This window comes from Ciconia boyciana, chromosome 1 (genome assembly GCF_034638445.1).
Source record: "Ciconia boyciana chromosome 1, ASM3463844v1, whole genome shotgun sequence".
NCBI classification, from domain to species: domain Eukaryota; kingdom Metazoa; phylum Chordata; class Aves; order Ciconiiformes; family Ciconiidae; genus Ciconia; species Ciconia boyciana.
Genome location: NC_132934.1, coordinates 36,509,677 through 36,515,976, shown reverse-complemented (window position 1 = coordinate 36,515,976; position 6,300 = coordinate 36,509,677).

Here is a 6,300-nt window from a genome sequence, read left to right as displayed (position 1 = left end):
TGTATCTTGTAACATATTCTGATTAAAAGTGCTAGGGTCTAAGGTCCAATGAAAACAAATCTGCTCACAAAAAGAATTTATATGCTTTGGCCTAATAATAATTTTGAATACCCACACTGTTTCAGAAGCCTGTCAAATTAGCAAAAAATGACAGATTTAATTTTCAGCACTGATCTTGACTATCTACACTTTACAATTTGTGATATCAAATTAAGTTGATGCAAAAATGCAGGATGAATTCTATATAAATCTTTTGAAATAAAAAGAAAACAACTGTTACATGGGATTAAGAATAACCTGCAATCTACAAAGAGTAGTAAAATAATATTTACCACAGTTTTCTGAATTATTGAAAACCATAATTACTAAGATAAAATTCCAGGATTTGTTATGTTTTGCTTTCAGCTTTAAAGTGTAACTTTCAAGCAGGTAAACTGCAGTTCATGCATCCAATCCCAGGTCATTATCTAAAAAAAACCCCTATGGTTATAGCAGGGTAGACACCCTTGACTTGTACATAATATTAATCTTTATAGAAAAGGAACAAAAAGATTAGTTAGATGACTTACGAAAGTCCAAAATTACCACTGAAATGAAACTGTATACAGTAGCTGCTTACATGTAAAGGTGTTTTTGTGGATGCTCTTTGATCTGAGAATTCTCCTGATTTCTGCACATCTGGGTATGGTGCATGCACTTACAGGTTTAGACTGACTTTTGCCTAAGCATGACTGAATTCTAAAGACTATAGGAATAACACAAAGGTCACTTGAGTTGATCTATAGACAATTTTTCCACATGTCTAATGACACTAACAGGAATGAGGCATCCGTGAATGGAAGGCACAGGTTCTCACTACTACCTACCCTACACATCCTAGTGATTAGGACCTCAAAGTAGTAAATATGTATATACTTCCCTACTTGAAATGGAGAGTTCTAAATTTATATTTCTCCCTCTCATTTCCTACAAAATCTTTACTAGGCTGGATAGCCTCCTCCTCTGGAAATAGCATGAAAAAATGCAGTTTAATGGTTAGGCTACTGACTGTCTTCAGTGCTACTAGACAAGCCACTCAAGGACTTCTGCAATTTGCATTACATTGCTATTGAGTGAAACAAAAAACCATACTGGCTGACCAAAATCCAAGACTCCTTTTGGTAGGGAATGCATAATATAAAACTATAGAATCATATTCTTTTTTTTCTCATCTTCTGTCTACAGGACAAGGATTCAGCATCACAAGAATTACACAGGAGAGAGACAAAACATTCTCAGTCCCCAGATAATCCTTCTGCTGGAAGTTAAGGAGCTTTCCTAGGAAGCATAGCTTTGAATCCCAGTTTCCCCTGGAACACTGAACCAAGGTATTGCTCTCCTTAATGATCCTTTAGATAACAGTATAAAAAAGGCAAGCTTCTTGTACCGCTGCCATCAGAAAAACAATTAATTCAGCTAAATTCTGACTAACAATCCTCTGAATGAATTTCAGGCTCCAGTTTCTAAGCAGTAGTTTTTATACTTGAGGTACAGTACTGAGTAGTGCCCAGTAGCCTGAGTGTGATGGCAAACTCTGAAAAGGAGGAGTAGTTTAAAGGCATAATATCTGCCCTGTTTAACTTAAAGGCACCTAAGCATTTAACTGGATCTACTCTAAGAAGATATTTGCAGGACTATCTTCTAATATGTAACCAGCTCTGCTTAAATGTAAGGGACAAACAATATAGAACAAAAAATTGGTACTACCTTAACTGATAGGCTACTCAAGTTATTATTCCTTACTATTTCAAGAAAAAGATTTATCTTTTCCATTTAATCCAGCACCAAGTGGAGATTATTTCGTGTTCTGACTCAAAGGAAAAGTGTTATTTAATAACCACCACTACTAATTCCTGCATCATGCATATTTTCCTTGAGGGTCTCCAATCCAGATTGAATGCCTCCACCTTTCCTTCCTTCCACGCATCATTTACAGGATCTGACAGGATCACAATCCAGAGTCATATGGCTGCAGGGCACATAAATAAATATTTAACATCTACTAAAGGAAAGATATTTCTTTCATAATAACATTGATTTTTACAAATGCAAGTAAGAAGAGTCTGCAGATGCTCCATAGCACTAAATGAGGTTCCATTCACATGATGGAACTTACTAATATTCTCTCCAAGTGGAAAAACAAGCAAACATGGTCTTTAGAAGCTGGCTGAGTCACACCATCCCCAGTGCTAACAGCTCTTACTACTGTCAGAAAAACTGCACCTGTACTCTGGAATGCCTCTCAGAGTCTCACTACTGCATGATCAGGACAATTTATACTTTTCTTTTACTTTCCTAAATAAAGAGCATGGAGAGATGATGAATTCACGTACATCACAAAACTACAGGTACCCAGTATGTCTACATAACTTATTTTTTCTGGATTAGTAACCTGTTTATGACCAGATTCATTGATTTTTACATTATCAATAGTCTCTTTCTTCTATATGTGAGGGATATAAGAGGATATGATCTTGACTTTCTTTCTGTGAAGTTTACTGAAATTTCATCTACATGGAGCAGCTAGTGAGAAGAAGGTGGGAGATATGTGCTTTACACAGGGAAAGCCTGTGCACAGCTACTGTTTTTATTAATGGAGAATTCATTCCTAAGGAGTAACTGAAAAATTGTCATAAAAGATTCTCAGAAACAGAAGACATATCTAAGAATATATCCCTTAAAAGAGACTCCTAATTTCCACCACAGATTAAAAGATATTTTGCTGAAGCCAAGAATGTGCAAGTCATATCACTGATCAGTCAGACTGGGAGCAGCATTGGAGCAGACTGGGAGCGTGCAATGTTAGGGGGTTGCCAAATCCCGTAGCCTGATAGAGAAGAGGCTGCCACAGCCCCATGCCTGCTGATCCAACAGATAGCTAAGATAAGCATGTACTCTCAACAGGCACATGCACACAAACACAGGTATATAACATACATACATACACAAATGGCCAACCACATAGATCAGCGCAGACAGACACACTCAGCACTCATGTGAACACAGACAGCACCAATGGCCTCATACTGTTCCCCTCTCTGGCTGATCAGGATTAAGGTTCATCACTGTGAAACACATTGAGGTTATATGAAATGGACCCCTCCAGCAGCTGGGCTCAGACACCCAATCTGCCCAATAATGAGCCCAGCTGCTGGCACCTGGGGACAGATGAGCTCCCAGGGCCACAGTCCTACTACAGCTGCTGGTACAGACACATGCACACACACACACACAGAGTGGATCCTCCAGTCATGGGCTCAGACGCTCAGTCTGTCCACTAGCTGGGCCTGAATCACCACTCTCCCCAGTTGCCTCCTGCACTGCCTCCAGCACATGTGCACACACACACACATACAGGCAAATGGGTCTCTCCGTCAAACTCCAGACCCCGTGGCCTCTCCAGGTGCTGGCTTGGACCCTACAGCTGGTCCAGTAGCCATGGCACAGACCCCTTGTCTTTCCAGTATCCAGCGTGGACCGGTGGTCACTCTAATTTCCAGCTGCCATACACACACCGACATACCTACCCTCATACAACATGCACACACACAAGTGGCTCTCCAGGTGCTGGCACCACAGGCATGTGGGCCCCCAGCTAGTAGCTCACCCCTGGTACTGGCACTCAGTTCTTCCTCCCAAAGAAGCACACATCCCAGAGAGGCCTGCGCCCAGGAAAATCACTAGACATGGAGTTTAGTGAGAAGCTGGGACAGACTGCGCTGGTCAGGTGCAGGCATGGCCAAACAGGCATTCATCCCAGTGCCTGTTAGCACAGGGCTGGCTCCTTTTCTCCCCTTCTCCCTCTGTTTTCCCATGCTTGTTCCTCCCCAAACCACTATGATCCATCCCTTTCCCCACCTTCACTACCTCCTCTAAACATCCTATAGTAAGTCCTGTGCAGTCCTGAAATGATCTTCCCTGCACTCCACAGCAAGCCCTGGACCCTGGGCAATGCCCCTGTTCTGTGGGGTGACTCCAAGAGCCTCCTTGCTGACTCCTGGTGCTGGGTGTCCCCTGGCACATGGAGCTGGGGCTGCCCTGGGACAGCCCTGGGGCCAGGGCAGGGACTCCTGTCTATGACTGGGGCATTGGGGTCCCCCCCCACCATCACACCTCTGTGCTCCTTCTTGGCTGTGAGGATGAGCCTTTCAGCACCCCATGAGATCAGACTGTGGTTAACACAGGCAGGGTCTGTAGAAGAACCTGAAGAATGGTGGCATGAAACCTCCATTTTTCTTCCACTCCTCCAAATTGAGAAAATTCCAAGTATATGTGAATCTGTAAAGGTCTCATGTAGGACTCTCTTTTTTAACAGACGAGATCTCTTTATCGTTCCACGAATTAAGTTGGCTAACAAGTACAGAAGTATCTGTCCCTTATCCTTTACACACGGTTTTGTTAGATTGATTAAAAGAAGAAATACAGTTTGCAAATGTAATATTCTTGTCCTGTCTTGAAAGTGATTTTCTCAACCCCATCAAACGCAACTGGTGAGACTGTATTTCCCAAAGTAAATCAAGATCTTATATTTGAGAGTCTATGTGGAACACCCTGGGAATATAAAAGAATGCTCCTAGAAATATTAACATTCTTTTTTCAGCTATTTACATTTGCCCATTCCTTGAAGTGTCAGGTAAAAACAGATATTCTCTAAAGCTTTTCTAGCTAAGACTTATTTTTTTCAGTATTTGCTTTTTTTTTTAGTTTATAGAAATTTTGATAATAAACTTTTCTCTTCAGGCTTATGTATTTACCTGTATGCCATGACTTATCCTGTAAGTCTATTCTGTTCTTACTAATGATTAAAGGCAAAAGGTTTCAGATTCCATTATATCAAAAGTTTCAGAGGCTGATTAGAGTCAATAATAATAATTAAAAAAAAAAAAAAGAACAGTGGAAAACTCCACAAAAGAAGTAAAAAGAAAAAATATCTTCAAATAAAATTATAGACTTAAAATTAAGCAAATAGGTGAGAGAAGATGAAGCATAAATCAATAGCCATTTTTGTATAAGTACAGTTCACTAAAATTAAAGAAGTAACTTCATCACATCTGAGTTGGTTGATCCCTTATTCGTTAATTAGCTAATAAAAGGGATTTTCTACTAAAATTATTTTTATGTAGGGGATGTTCCTTAGGATTTTGTTGAGAAACACATACAAGATAGTGTTCCATTATTCATACTAATAAAAAACAAAGGTCAGCTCCAAAGGGGTTATTTAGGAAGACCTACGTCTTCTTAAATAAGAAGTATAGCACATTCATATGCTATTCTGTAATAATTCCAGATTTGCTTCTTTCTGATTATTACAAAAGGACAGTAAATTGTATTTTGTAAGCACATATTCCCTTAAGACATGTAAGGATTAATTTATGACTTACTTTTCATTTTGAATTGGATAAATTATGAGAGGAGACTCAAAGGCCAGTGATGAGAAAGAGATTTTCAACTATTAATCTAGTGATTTGAGCACAGTACACAGACGGGAGTTATCCCTACTCTGTCTTCTCAAACACCTCAATCCCTGCCCACTCTGCAGTTATTTACATGCGTGAGTGGCAAATGAGAAAGAATTAGGAACAAGTGAAAATAAAAGCTTTTTTATTTCCTTTGAATACATAAAGATGGCTTAAGTGAATTCTGTGATTTGGCTCTTATCATGTCCCATTCAAAGTGATGTTTTAATCTGGCCTAGGCATGTTATTCTTCTCAAACAAAATAATGGACAAATTTAAGCACCTGTTATTGAATGTAAGTTCAACAAATCAACCAGCACTTCAGTCTTCCTGCTGTCGGCATTAGCTCATCCTGTATCCATGCTCTACTGCCCAAGAATGGTGCTTCCGCAAGGCATAGCCTATATCCCTGAGGGAGATAAATATGCCATTTTGCTTCATGATAGGATACTTTGTTTCCACCAAACGTCTGATACAGTTACCCTTTATCCATTTTATTTTCCTAGCTCAAGAAAAATAAGAACACACAAACAAACAAACAAAAAATAACCCTAGTATCTCCACACCCTCTAAAACATCACTGACTGCTGAGAAAATAATTTCAGTGGGATAGAAGATCTGGAAAGAACTCTGTAATAGAAGATGCATAAGAATAAACTGAGAAGAATATTAGTTACTAGAAAAAACCATGCAACTAGAAAATTAATGATCTTACGTCTGATTCTGATTTGAAGACATATATATGATTTGATTTCTGTATTACTTTAGCTTTTTTTGATTACTGACTTATACTTGGTTCAGCAGA